General features: G+C 43.9%; 1 protein-coding gene across 3 annotated transcripts in view; it reads left to right on the top strand.

Moving 5' to 3' along the window:
* DENND2B (DENN domain containing 2B) overlaps positions 1 to 15,350 on the top strand; it is a 1,065,289-nt gene that overhangs the window by 359,955 nt on the left and 689,984 nt on the right. The window contains exon 2 of one of the 3 annotated variants that reach the window (XM_085648132.1): positions 13,008 to 13,102. The gene's annotated coding sequence lies outside the window, so the exon portion shown is untranslated. Of the gene's footprint in view, positions 1 to 13,007; positions 13,103 to 13,909; positions 14,162 to 15,350 lie in introns of those variants that run through there. The other 2 variants (XM_085648131.1, XM_085648133.1) reach the window with 2 other exon arrangements.

Below are 15,350 nucleotides of genomic sequence, written 5' to 3'. Positions count from 1 at the left end.
CACTCCAAAGATGCCAAGTCTAACACTTCTGCCCCTTAAAGCAAAGCAGCATGAAATTTGAGAAACCAGAACTGGAATTCACTTGCTAAATGCATGTCCTGGGTGGGGTTTGCATAGGAGGCTTGGTGCAGGGACTTGCAGCCTGAGCCATGGCTACATGGTGAGTAGGGCACAAGACCTGGTAGCAGGCGATGTCCTGCATTCACCCTTCTCTGAGCATTTTGAACGGCTGTGTGCAACATGCAGATGTTCGCCACTAAGTGGGTTGAGAGCATGGTTGGCCACAGACCAGCAGCCTCCCCCCTCCTGCTTGATGCCAAAGGCTGTGCACAGCAAGGATTGGCTGCAAGGTGGGTTTACCACAAGGCCTGGTTACAAGTCAGGCACGGCAGCCAATCTCCACTATTCATGACTGAATACCATGCAGAACAGGGTTTGGCCAGCTGGTGAGTTTGGAGCAGGAGTTACAGCCAACCCCTTCTGCATGCTCCTGAAAGCTGTATGGAACAGGGAATGATCACAAGTTGTGCTGGGCACAGAACTTAGCAGCAACACTCTTCCCTCATGAACAAAACACACAAGGGGGGTGGGGGGTATTTTAAAGGTGACATCAATTAAGATACAGGTTATTCTGGTTGACAACAGAATTATTTTCTTTCTTGGCATGTGTCCTGACCCCAAAGATATTCTCACAGTCCATGCTTGCCATTTAAGCCTGAGTAGAGAAGTTGGAAAGAATGTCTATATATGGTTATATAATACCTTAAAAACTTTTCGTCTTGTCCAGATTGGGTCTTTTTGGACCCTAGTGACTGGGTTTGTATTGTCTGCTCTAATGTAATACTATCTCTGACATTCTAACTGCACATATCTTGTTTATCTCTGGCCTGTTTTGGTTAGTCCACAATTTGTTCAATTTGATTCTTTTTTTAACTTTGGGCTTGATTTAGATATTGACGCATGGGTTACTCCATCACAACAGGGACTGATATCCCTTCCACCGAAATATAAATCCCATAATATCCTATGGGATTTAGATTTCGGAGGACAGGATGTCCGTCCCCGTTGTGCCAGAGTAAACAGTGCACAGATAACCATATCAGGCCCTTTGTCTATTAGTTTGCTACTATTGAGTATGCCTCTTCTGCCATGATTAGATTTCCTGTAGGGCCCCATGCCTCATCTCCTGTACAAAGCACTCTGGTGTTCTATGGCCTTTCATGCAGTATTAAAAAAGGTCAGTAAATAAATAAATACCTATTCTTGTGGCTCCAGTAATACTACTTAGTGGGACAAACTGGTGATGAGGATCTGCTGCTCTCCCTCTACTCCTAGACTCACTGTGTTTTGTTCTCTCACGTTTTTGTTGGTTCTCCATCTGGCATTTTTTGACAGACACACTTTCTTGTGTTGTCCTCTACTTCGTCAGTGCTGCTGGTGATAATGCCTGGGTTGTTGTGACTGGGAATAGCTTTCTGCTGCCTGTAGCGGGTTGTTTTTCCTGTGTCATCTGTGGGTGTTTTCATACAGGTAAGGACTGACCAAGCTTCCACTGCAGATCTTGCAGTCGGCTGGACATGCATTCACCTATGAATTTTAAAGGTTCAGATCTTTGGTCTAGTGCATCATTTTGTGCCTCGCACTCTATCTCATGAGGGATCAGGTCTTCAAACGTGTTCATGCAGCTTAGCATGATCTAATGTATGTGCCATTCTTCCTATTGGCCAGTTTTTGCTTGAAATATGGATGTTATTTCTGGCTAATCTATGCATGAAGTCTGCTATTCAGCTACATACATTTAGGCACTGTGGTATCAACAGATCCTTAGGTCCATGAGCCCATGTGCCTGAGCTGGGTGGTCTTACAAACTATATGTTGTATCATTCTCTCCATCGTGTACCTTAACTGCTAGCCAGCTGAGTGACATCTCTCCTGACCTGTCTACCTGTGCACTGTTCCTACTTCTTGGACACTAGGTTCAGGAAGTGCATCTCTGTGTATCAATGCCTCCTGTCCCCTGTCTCCGTATGGAACGTTTCCTTTCCAATATACTAATCGTGTCTGTGTCTGTTCTCCATCATGTGTTTTTTGCCTTTACCAGGGGAACTGTCCATGGGGTGGAAGTAGCGGCGTAGCTTGGGTTGCCAGCAGCCAGAAAGCATTGCACTTCGTAACCTGTGGACCATTCGCTCAGGAAGTTATAACGGTCCACGGGTTAGGGGGCGCTATACTTTTTTTATAAATGTTGTGCCCCTAAGAATTTTGCGCCCGGGGCAACTCCCCCTGTGAACCCCCTCCCCCCATGCTACGCCACTGGGCGGGAGAGTTGGCTGAGAGGGTTCAACAATTATATTGTGACAAAAGATGAGTTAGATTTGCCTGCCAGATGGAATACAGAGTTGTTATTTCAATATTTTGGAGATAAGGGATAAGAAGTGTTTTAAAATCTTTCAGTGTGAGGTCGTAGAGGAAATTGCCTAGTAGATGAGTTCACAGAAGCAATCAAAAGACAGGAACCCCTTGTCAACCCCACAGGGAGTTTAGTTCAGAGGCACAACTTTCAGGCACAAACAAGCTGTGCATGAAAGCATAGAAGCATTTGCATGTGACTGTAGCCAGATGTGATTTTGCAAGGATCTAGTAGTACATTTGTAAGATATCAGACAGTGGTTCATTGTTGCAACTGAAAGTCCAGCAAAGATTGTTGTTTTGTGTCAGCTCCATCCTGGATCAGATTTCGATGAACGCTACAAATGTTGAGAAGAACGTTTTGAAACAGAGCGAACTGCAGATGTGTGTGTGTGTGTGTGTGTGCGCGTGCGTGCGTGTGTGTGTGTGTGTGTGTGTGTGCGTGTGTGTGTGTGTGTGTGTAAAAAATGTAGTCCCCTCGGAAGAAGTGTAAGCCTAGACTTTTTGGCTAATCAAATAATAATATCAAGTGATTTAGAGAAATTGAACTGACAAAAATACAGTTACATTTATTCAGTCTATAGCCATGTCATTAGCATGTGAACACATTGCATCACAGCAAAGGTGTTCCAGCAAAAATGGCTCAGTGACAGTGAATGATGACATGAGTGATATAGTGTGCGCTGGTGCTATCTTCAAAGCATATGTACAATACTAGGGGCTGATACAAATGTAAATCTTATCAACGAGACTGAATGAGAGTACAATGTGTACATGATCATAACTGATGTCATTTCACAAGTGTGATTGTCAACGTTTAAACTCTAGTGGAACAATTTTAAAAGGGGTGGTCAACAGGACCAAGACATTGTAGCAACCTATATAAAATGATGATTCGGTGCAGCTTGTGATTATGAATATGGGTTTCCCAATAGGGCCGGTCTGGTAAAAGCAACCAGCCCTGGCAGATTGCCGCTCGACCGGCCCAGGGAGTAGGTGGCACGGGGGGCGGTGTGCAAGTAAAAAGCACCACTTCTGCTTTTGTTACAGTTGGCCGAAATTGCAGCACTACTGCAAAGCCTGCCCCCAGAGACAAAACCGGCCCCCCACGGCCAGAAAACTGGCCCCCACCCCTCCGTCCCACCGGGGAAATGCCCGGTGCCCGCTACGGCCAGTCCGACCCTGTTTCCCAACGTCTGGATACTGTGAAGAAGTTGTATCCAGTGGGATGAATTAAGAGAATCGTCAGAATGTTGATGATGGGCACTATTGAAAGATTGGTTGGAGGCTGCTACAGACAGCGTCTGCCTCGCGCTCTGAATTCTTGGGCGCTGTCTGCAATTGATCTTTTGACAGTGCCCAACATCAGCCTTCTTGCGATCGTCCAACTGGATTCCTTCTGGAAAACCCATATTCAGAATCACAGCACATAATTCATTGTCTTATATTGGTTGTTTCCATGTTTTGGTCCTGATGATAACCCTTTTTAAAATTACTCCACAAGGGTCGAAACATTGACAATGACACTGGTGGACTGATATTAGTTATGATAAAGTACACACTGTACTCTCATTCAGAGTCATGTTGATAAGATTTACATTTGTATCAGCCTCTAGTATTGTACATAGGCTATTACTATAGCACAAGCGCACATTCTTTCGTATGTGTCACCATTCACTTTCCCTGAGCCGTTTTTGTTGGAGTACCTTTTTGTGACGAAATGTGCTTGCATACTAATGAAAAGACATTACAGTGAATAAATTTAACTATATTTTTGTCACGATTTCTCTGAATCACTTGATACCCTTATTTGAGTAGCCAAGGAAGTCTAGGCATACTCTTCCTTCCAGGGAACCATTGTCTTTTCATATTATTGATTTGCCCAGGTTCCCTGGAATCTAGGGCTGTCCCATAATACTTTCCATACATAAAGAAATTGTAGGGCAGGTACTTTGCCAGTGTTTGAAAGGAGGCGTTATCACATAATCTAAAGTGAATGGTGTGCAGTCTTCCTTACTGCGAGGGGCCAGGACAAATGGCAACCTTCATCTAACCGAGGACACCAATAACTTTGGGATTCTTCTTTCTTTATTGTGTTCCCCTGCATTACCTCACATGGCCTAGTTATGAGGAGCTACCCTGCTCACGCGACCCTCGTTCTCTCCCCACAGGCCACACCCCTACTCCTGCCCCTTTCCTGTCAGCCTAGGAAGGTCCTGTTGTTCAGCAGCTAGACTGTTGGTCTACTCCGTGGTTGACCTTTCATCACTGACATTACTTTTCCCTTCCACTCAGAAACCTTTTTTTTTTCTTCTACCTTCTTTCTCCCCTTCCCATTGGGAAGATGTGTTTAATCTCTTTGATGAGTCTTTTGAGCTTCTTGGATGCTCTCTTTGACTTGTAGGCAGAGGTTATGGAGTGGTTTATGTAATTTGGTGAGATTTGTGAGTGCGCTCGCCGTCGCTCTCCCATTCAATGTCCAATCTGTAATTTTCGCCACATCATGTTTCTTGTTGTAGTAAGGTCTAAAATAAGATATGTTTCAGGACACTTGGTTGTCTCTGTTTTTGTAGTGATCATTGTACCAATTCTCTGTACTACTCGAAGGGGGCAGGGATTGTATCTTGTATCCGTTTTCTTAATTTGATGTTGTTTCACTAGCACCCAGTCATCGATATCAATGTTGGAATCTTGACCTCCTCTCTGTCTATCTGCGTCTTCTTTAATTTTGTATTTTATTTTGCTTTTATGCCTCTAGCTTGTATTTTGGCATGGGCTTGGTGTGTGCATTCTTGATTTAGGCAATAGTTCCAGCTTGCTATTCTGGTCTGGAGTTTACTCTTGCACATGAGTGTGGCGGAATACTGCCCCATGGTGCTATGTGGGGTGTTGTGGTAGGCACAGGGACTGTGTTGAGCACTTGCTGTAATAATGTGTTGCCCTGTTCTGCTTGTTGTGTTGCCCTTTTTAACGTTCTCATAAAGTGCTTCGCCATGTCATTTGCTTGTGGCCAGAGAGGCATGAGGTTTTGGTGGTTAAAATCTAGGTAAGCTGCAAATTCAGCAAAGTCTTTGCTATTATACGGGGGACGTTGTCTGTTTTCACCGTTTCTGGAATGTCACAGTCTACAAATATATCCTACATCTTTGGGATCACTGATTTTTTCGATGGTTGATTAGACTTGTGTAGCAAATGGAAATCTGGAATATTCATCCATCATAATCAAAATTTATTTTCCTTATGCTAGAGGTCCGAAGACGTCCATTGCAATGGTGCGCCAAATTATTTCCGGTAGGGCTGACATTTGAAATTGTGGTGGTCGTGGTGTTTCACTGGTCATTTTGCATTGATGTCATGGCTTGAGTGTGTCTTCACCTTTTCGTTCCTAGGAAATCAAATTTGGTCTCTTAGCGCTCTTTTCATTGCCATTATTCCCTATGCCTTTCATGTGCAAGGTCTATAACCCTTGATTGAGGTGATCAGGGTATCACTATTCTGGTGTCTCTTAGGTTTATTCCTTGAGGGGTCACAGTCAGTCTTTCTTGTATCCTGTATCTGCTGACAATTGATAGGTATTTCATGTTTGTTCCTTCTTCCGTTGATTTCTGTTCCAGATGTTACCATTGCCCTTGTTGGATCCGTCTTTTCGCTTCCCTCAACGTGGTGTCCGCTTGAGTCGCTTCTTCAAATATGGTTAGCAACAGTGTTGGTGGTGCCACATGGTTCATTATGAAGTTTAGATATTCTCCTCAGGAGATGAGGTGCTTTTCTTTCTCTGGAGAGGGCGCTGAGACATGTAGTCTGAAGGGTTGTTTTCTATTACAGGTCGGTGCTGGATCGAGTAGGAGTATTTCTGTGCTTTTGTATGTGAAATAGTATTCTTCTATGATGTTGAGTTACTGGCTTGATGTGTTTGTTGATGTGCAGTCTCACCGTGAAGTCCTTAATCTTTTCCAGTCCAGTTAATAGCTTTGGGTGTCGGCGCACCACTGATGGTACATCTTCTACCATATATAGCATTGGAATTACTTTAAGTTGTTCAGCTGTGGGTAAACTGAGTAAGCCCTTAGCTGGCCCTGAGCCATCCATTACATGTATATCTGCTTCTGTGGTTCAATACTTGTAAGTGAGTGGTAAATTTCCCTAAGCATGGTAGCGGTTTCTTCACCATCCAATTGTAGACGTATACCTTAGCTGGTTGCAACTGTGCTTTTTGTTTTATCTTCCCGTTTAAAAATGCACCGCTGTCTAGTATGAAATTAGTGCAATGATTTCCCTTGGTAATTTGAGTGTGCAGGAATTTACTTTTGGCTTCTTCCTCGTGGGCTACCATTAAGAGACATTCATCACTTTCAAAGGACGCTGAGGATGAGATTGAGCTTTCTGATGACAACCTGGATGTTGACTGTTTCCTTCTAGTCATCTCTCTTGATGTGCAAGATCTTGATGTACTGCTATTAGGGTCTCTTACTGTATGTGCATGATGGCTAGTTTTGTGGTCTTGTGGATGCCAGGTTGATGTATTCCTTGATTCTTTCCACATTTTCTTGAAAATATTCTCCTTCCCACATTTGTGACATTCCTGTCCCATTGCATCGTGTCTTCCCACATCGATAGCACTCTTTCTTTCTTTCTTTCTTTCTTTCTTTCTTTCCGTGCTGTGTTGTTTGTCTTTCTAGTGGAGTCAACTTTTGGAATTGTTGTCTCATGACTGGTTCCTCCTTGTTTTACGTTGTGCTTTATTGTGCAGCCAGAATTACTGTTCTCTTTTTTCTGCATTTCCTTCTTTAATTCTCTTTGCCTGCGCCTTTGCCTGATCATTGAGTCTTGTTAATTCTTCAATTTCATCTATAGTATAACTTTTCTGCAGCAGTCATTTTCTGAGTGACTCTGACGGCATCCTACAAGGATGCGTAGGCGAATCACCTCTTCGTCATTGAATTAGTTTAATTTGACTAAGTGATGAAGTCTCGTAATCACGTTGCCCATTGATTCTCCCTTTTCATGTGATGCGAGGTTGAATGTGTATCGCTCTTAATCAATGTTTTTCTTAGGCGTGAATTTTGTGTCCAGTGCTGTGCATATTGCTGAGTTAGTCTGAGATTGAATCAGTTGTAATTCTTGAATTATTTTACGTATTTTCTTTCCAATAAAGTTCTTCATTGTGGCCAAAATTTGTTTTTCATCTTTTTTCCCCAGGCGGGTCTATGAATTTCTCAAAATCATATAGCCACTCTTTCCACTTTGGTCCAATGGTGTTTCCTGTCAAGAGGGGTAGTTGATCTGGGGTCAGAAATATGGCATTGACCCTCTTCTGGGTTTCCTCCCTGTTTACATTGTTCTTTCTATTTCTTTACTTTTATGTTGTTCTGCCGCATTGAGTCACCATTCATGGTGTTGTTCCTTGTCTGCGGCATATGTTTGTCTGTGTTTCTGGGTCTACGCAGTTCTAAGGTGAAATGTATGCTGTTTCGACTGTGTGCCTGTCTTTATAATGCCCTTCATAGGTTTCAATAGGTATTCTGACGGAGCCTGACTTCAAGATGGCCGCTTTATAGACTTCAATAGGTTTCTTCCAGATTGCCTGACTTCAAGTTGGCTGCTCCATAGACTTCAAAAGCTAAGCTCGTTAGATATTCCACACAAGATCAAGCTAAAAGATGGTACCATTCCATAAGGCACAGAGGACAAAATATTTCCATGAGTGTTAAGGTCACTTGTCCAAAAACATAAAGTCTGTATTTGTGGAAAAAAAGTTGCAGACCCTATTCATTGTGACTTAATCCACTGATTGTTACTCACAAAAAAATGTTTAGTGTAAGCTCTGTATTTTTGAGCAGTTTGAATGACAAAGACCCAAAGGCCAGGCTTCATGTTGTGCCCCATCAATAAGGTAGCTTGTCTACCTGTGACCTAGAAACTGTCTATCCTTATTTTTCAGACCTGTGAATGTGTCAAATCAGCAAGACAAAGAACTTAACAAATAACTGAGGCGACATAAGCCTGGGAAAAGTTCTCTGTTATCTATATTTCAAAGTCACACAGTGAATGTGTAAATGTAGTTTGAATTAGCGTACTTTTTTGTCATACTGGTTTATACTGGTTTGTCGTGAACTATCATATTGGTTCATATTGGTCATGTCCGGAATTAAGTGGAATTCCCCAATGTAGAATAAAGGTAATTGGCCAATACTATTAAAAAAACATGAAGTGGACATTGATTCGGAGAGGTCTTCGCCCCAGATTATCACCCAAGGCCCTGCCAGAAATCCTGACAGAGACTGCCAGACTGCTGCATCATCATTTCAGTGCTGAGGCCTAATACTGGGACAATTTCAAGAGGAGAGGAGCTGAGCCCAGTAGATGTATGTTTTCCTTTTGAATGAACACTCCCTCCTGGCCGAAGTCTGATAATCGCATCTTCTTTGCAATAAAGAAGTATGCAGTGTGCTAAATCCTAAGAACCTCTAGATGCAAGTTAGCTACTCTATGCTGCCATAGTGTAGCCATAGAAGTAGTCTTTTGGGTGCTAGGTTGCCTATGACATTCCAACCATGTTAGAAATTGTCATATTATTCTCGCTGTTAATGGCATGCATAAGTGCTGTTTTAATTATATTTTGTATGGTTATTACTCATGTACTAAGCAACAGGATGAGACTGTTTAAATTAACACTTTTGAATATAAATTATCTTTTCTCAGCACAGTACTTGTGTGTGTATTCTAAAGAACGAAATTGGGTTTGAATTACCACTGTGTCCCTGACACCTTTTAAGGGACTGTTAGTAGCCCAGAAAGCATGGACACCACATAAACAGATATGTTGAGCAGGATTTTGTGGGACTACAACAACCTGGACTTTTACTCTCAAGCGTTTCTTCGCTGAACCAAGTTCTGGCAACCTTGGGTGGGAAAACCAAACCTTGTAGTACTAAGTTGGAGACTTAGTTTACGTAACAAGGTGCCCAACGTCAGACATTCAGATTTTTTGGAACCTTGTAATAGCCTTTGAATACAAATGCCCAAGAGAACAATCATTATTACATGTACACGGAAACGTCTGTAGTAATCATGGTTACCTCCTACATGGAATAAGGGAGCGCCTATTATTGCAAGTTTAACAAGCTTGACTCTTAAAAGGTGATTCCCCATCTGTGGGTTTTCTGAGACTTTTGAATTTCATGTGTTTTGAATCCACTCAATTACAATGGCAACACGTGTTGCGATAGTAGCAAATTACTGAGAGGCAGTCGCATAGCATCTTAAGAATAGAGGTGTCCTGGATGCGGGGAGACATGTACATTTGTAATTGCTGCATACTAACAGTTTGCAAAACAACTATTTACACAGTACCATTATTTTAAACAAGGGAGTTATGGAAGCGCTCAGTACTACTAATCGTTATAGACTGTGCCATGAATATTTATGAAAAAAGTGGGTGGGCATTTTTACTTTCAACATGGCTGCTATAAGCATAACAAAATTCAAAAGCGATGGTTGCAGCAAGCTGGTAGTCAAGTTGTTGTCAGTGAATTCAGGGCAAATGATGACAGGGTCCATGGGAACAACAATGAAACGGTTAGCCAAGGTGGAGTTGACAGCCGTGCATCTAACAAACTATATGCTCCAACAGTCACACAGAGGGAAATGCTGCTTATTTATAGGTAGGCTCTGTGTGGGCTCCAGAACAGCCCGAAGTCACAAGAATCAGGCGTGTACACTGCACAGCCAGTGGAATAAGATGAATGGAAACTGCAAGGCCATGGAGCAGAACAGGATCAGCCTCCATTGGCCCTGGGCACTCACACCCCTGTCGGTGAGTCAAGGGTAGGCGGGAAGCAGGCCAAAGAGCCGAGCCACTGTCAGCCCATAGCCCCAGAATCCAGAAGTGCCAATGCATGACATGGCATGCACTAGTGGCTGGGCTGAGAAAGTCGGCCCTGTGGTATGTATATATGTATGTAAATGGTATTTCTATAGTGCAACACTAGCGAAAATGCATTTTGCGGTAATTTTCAGCGCTGTTTGTCCGCGCTGCGAAATTATCTCGAGCGACACCATGCACAGCGCGAGTGGCCGCAAGCATGCATTGCTTCCTTTCTGCCGCTCAAGCAGATTTTCTACTCGAGTAGCAGCTTTCTCAACTCGAGGGGTCGTGAGCATATGCGGCCAATTGTATTGAGAAATCGATCGACCTCATTGAGAAATCTCACCGGGAGGTTGATATCCCTCACTCGCGCTCACCACAAATGAGGAAAAATCTCGCTAGAAGGTGGATTTTCCTCGCTCACGCTCGCTAACTTGATGTTGACTAGCGTGAGCGAGGACAAAAACTCCCGTATAATGCAGAGTGCGGATAACTCCGCAAACTCCACGAGTGGAGTTCACCGCCCAGACTTAGACAATTGATGACAGTCACTCAGGGCTTTAAGTGGGCCGGGTCTTAATAGTGCTGAGCACCATCAGTTTTATATAGGTGGCCTCGAAACGGGCCCTGGCACAGGCGGTCCGTATTTTTTTCGGACTGCAGTGACAGCAGGCACATCGATGTGCACGTTCTCACACTGCTCACTTCTCACTTGTGGAGAAGTTAAAACATGATGTAATGTCATACCAGGTGAGTGTTGTAGGGGAAGGGAAATATTATTAAAGAGTCATTTTCTCTCTGGATTTCCCTTCACTTTTTGAAACTCAGGAGCTGCAACATTGTCGTGGTGTCACCAGGCCTTCAAGTGGAAGCTTTTTCAATATTATATACAAGCCGTAGTTGCTGCTTATTTATCTTATGCAACTAACAACTATTGACAAAGCCAATAGTCCTGGCTTGTTGTAGGGATGATGTCACTTGTTGCATCATATATGTGGATGCAATGACAGAAACAGCAAAATACAAGTGGGGCGGCACACTATGCTAAGCAAAGATTGTTAGCTGATGTGTTTTAAGCCACGCCCTCAATTACACTGGTCACGCCCCTTTGAAAGACGCCCCCCAGTGTTTTAATCCCACTTAAAGTCACTGCAGTCACTGCAGTCACTGTTCTGAGGTGGTGGTGCCTGTGCGAGCTCATGCACGATGGATTGAGTTGCATGGGCTCACGGGATAAAGGTGCATATGTTACTACTGAAGATTTGTCTGATCGGAGGAATATTCATTATTTGATTTTCAATACATCGAGTGTTTGTTATGTCTTGCGCTGTGGGTGACACATGAATTCCACAACTTCCTATTTTCTCTTCTCAACAGGTTCTCTTAGGTTATTCTATTAAAAATGTATGTACTCTTTTTAGGTCGAACCTAGAGCAGCGCATGCGCTGCTTGCTCGACTTTAGTAAGGGGGATTTCAAAGTGCTACCCTGGCCTAAAGCTTGTGTGCATGTGCACGTGAACGCGCGCAGCCGCCATCTGCCTTTGTTATCTCATTGTTTTACAGTTACGAGACGTCATGGCTCATTAAGTGCTTTCGCGGCCAATGCTTGTTTACCGGTGTTCGCAAGGACATTAGGAATCATTCCAAAGTCTGCTCGTTTTCCCAAAGAAAGCCTCTGTTTTCATACATTCCTTCCACTCCTCATGCTGAATTATTTCACTTTGCTGTTCTTTAAGAAATATGGCTATGAGCTTTTTTTTATTTCTGGTCTGCTATTGTTGTAGCTTTGCTGCAGCGTTAGGCATGTATCACAAATGTCTGCATTTGTCTCCAACTCACCAACTTTCATTGTGTTATTAACACATGTATTAAACATTGCTTTGCGTTTTTATTGTTTATTTTAAGAGAGGTACATAAAACTTTTATTGCCTCTCTAAATAATGCCACAGTAGGAAATGAGTGATGCTTTATACATTAATCCTTATATTTCACTTTTTAAACTTGAATCTGCTGTTCTTTGCTGTTACCCTTGTTGCATGTTCAGTATTTTTCCTTGATTGCCGTCGTTTGAGTGGTTGCTGCAGGTCTGCTATCCTGTTATGAGCTGGGACGCACGCCATCTACATGAGTATGACTGACAGAAGACAATATATTATAAGAGCTAATGCCAACCACCTTGCTGCGTTGCCCTATGCCAAAGTGAAAGTGCAGAAATGTACCGTATTTCAGCTCTTTCCTGACATTTTTGCCTGCGCTGGCGCCGTTTCTGCAGCCTAGTGCCAATGTAGGCAGGATTCCATTTGTGCAGATAGGGGCACCTTCCTGCACAAAACCAATCCTAAGAGGTGTCTCCTCTTTCTATGTGTGCTACAGAATGCAGCACACATGGAAAGAGGAAACAAGCATTGGCATAGCCAATAGGTCCCACCTTTGGGACCTTATAAGTGTTTAGCCATGCAACAGTTGATGTTGTTGCACCAAGGATATTGTGCTGGATAACTAAACACTTATAAGGTCCCAAAGGAGAGACCTTTTGGCTATGCCAATGCTTGTTTATTATTTCAAGCACTGGGATCACCGCAGTAAATTAAAAAAAGTGTTCCCAGCCCCCGGTGCTCCCATGAGTGTGTACCCATGTGTAGTCTGGTTAAAGCCACAATTGTTTCGTTCTGCGACCTTCGTGGTAAGATAGCGCCTTGCGCATTCCTGACCAAAGTATTTTCTTCTCAGTTTCAGAAAGATGAAAGAATACAGGAAGTCCTGCCCGGTCCCCGTGAATACCTGCGCTGATTAAGCCACTAACGGGGCCTCTCCTTCACAATAAGGTAAGAACGCGGGCTGTGCCTTGAGAAGCCTCGTCAACGATTGTGGTAGTGTGGGAAAAGTTCACAGCCAAAACAAAATAACTTAATAGAACTACAAAAAGCAAGTCCACACTACGGGTGCCTCTCTGAGAAGTTGCCGTGTTGTTGTTCTAGGTAAACCGTCACCTAACACATAATACAATAGAATAAAGAAAGTACGATATATATTGACAAATAACACCTCCAAAGCTGCACAGCAACAATGGGTTCAAAAACTCAGCTTCACTGTTTGATTGGCGTGCGTGAAGAGGTGGATGCCAGGAAGAAAGGTTTCGTTGAGTGAGACCACGCTGCTAAAGCGCGGATTCACATCAACATTTAGTGCCAGTGTATACACAGTGGCATGTGTGTTTTGTGTATTCGAGTATACATGGGTGTGGTGCGTGTGTGAGTTTATGGCTTGATATGTTTTGTATAGTGCAAGTTTACACGTGTGGCGTTAGTGTGTGTGGTATGCGTGCCGTGCTCCCTTTTCATGCTGTATGTAGTATGTATGCCTCTGCTGTGTGTGCATGGGTGAATTGTGCTTTTATTGTGATGTGTTTGCAAGTGTCAATGGATCATATATTTGTGTGCGCTGCGTTGGCAGTTCCTAGGTGCGGTGTGTGTTTATGTAATGTGCTTCGCGTGTTTTGTGTGACGTGTAGGGTTTATCTCGGATGCGTGTTTGCACTGGCGCGATGGTTGTGAGTTTGAATGAGTTGGGGGGTGTAGCAGAGAAAGGGAGGGCGGGGAGAGAGGCAAGAGGGGGCGGGGCAGAAGGGCGCAGAAGAGCGAGAGCGCGAGAGAGCACTGAAACAAGTCACCATGACAACTGCCCGGCCAGATAGTTTTTCCTGCAATCAGTTGTTTCGGGAAGAGTGCCGCGAAAGGTCACATGAAGGAGCGCTGGGAAGCCCGGCAGGTACTGGACCTTGAAGCGCTGGATCCCCGGCACCGCAGCTAGGGGGACAGGACTGCGGCTGGGACGTGGAAGCCTTCAGGACCATGGCGCGGAAGGGGGAGCGCAGCCCGGCCCAGGTACAGTGATACACCCCGCTTCCCTTGCGTGAAGTTTCCGCGCCGTGCACCCCGCCTGCGGCTCGGCATCGCTGCCTCTCGGGGAGTGATGTCATGCCGCTCTGGCAGTTGGATCCTATTAGGCAACAGTTCAACTTTTTTTTAGGGAATAAAATATTGTCTTTTTGTTCTGGATCAGGGATGCGTCTTTTTAACAGAACGAACGACTTTTTCTGTGGACAGAAAGCAGCCCGACCTCAGATATTTTCTTGAAAAACTGATATGCCGGGATGTTAAAAGTATAATGACTGTTTTTAACATATTTGTTACTTGCAGTGAACAGAACACTTTCAGAACACAATCGAGAGGGTGACTGGCGAGGCTGTGCAGTGACCGTGTGTGTTTTCTTCGCATTCACTGTGTTGGGGCTTTTTTCGTGGGCACATTTCTCAGCGATAAATGCTTCTTATAAAGCTGGTTCGTGCAGGATGTGGCAGCGGTATTTGAGCTGGAGTTTTTAGTGTTTTTTTTTCCTTTCCAGCAGGAGCTGCTCACATTACATGTGACAGCGGGCCGGGACGCAAGAACGCATAGCTGCGAGCTATGTCATGCAGTGTGTTTTAAACTCCCCAGGGGAAAGCTTGTTGCTCACTGTTCCTGTTTGAACCGGACTACAAATAACGCAGGTCTCCGTCCGTCCGTGTACATGGCTTCCCGAAACAACTCAGGCGAAATTGCAAATACCTTTGCAGTTGTTACATGTCTCTGTGTGTAGGTCACCCCCGGTACTTCTAGTTGAAAGTAGAAAACAAAACTCAAAGTACAGGCATGCCAAGGAAAAGCCGGTCTGCAGGGCCTCTTCAAACCTGTCACAAGACAACGGATGGGTGTGGCATGTATTAATACTGTTTTAATTAGTGTCATATTAAAGAGAGTGCACAGATCACGCGTCCAGCCAAACACCCTAGACTTTAAAAAGGAGAACTACACAATTTATCTTAAAAGCGCGCTCTGGGAAAAGGTGCACTTCTCTTCATGGCAGGACGTCATCAGCAGCTGGGCAGCTGTATAGCGCTTTATGCCACCTTAAGAGCGCCTCAGATCTCTGCAAAATAGGTTGCTGTTGTACCATCCCACACTCATTTTTTTCAGTTTCATTACATGTTTGCTTTCTTATTAGTTAATAATTTATTTTCTGTTTATTTTCCAA

The sequence above is a fragment of the Triturus cristatus genome, chromosome 3_2, assembly GCF_964204655.1.
Source record: "Triturus cristatus chromosome 3_2, aTriCri1.1, whole genome shotgun sequence".
In the NCBI taxonomy this organism is placed as follows: domain Eukaryota; kingdom Metazoa; phylum Chordata; class Amphibia; order Caudata; family Salamandridae; genus Triturus; species Triturus cristatus.
The sequence above is the reverse complement of the archived record's forward strand: the minus strand, read 5'-3'. Positions and strand labels throughout refer to the sequence as shown.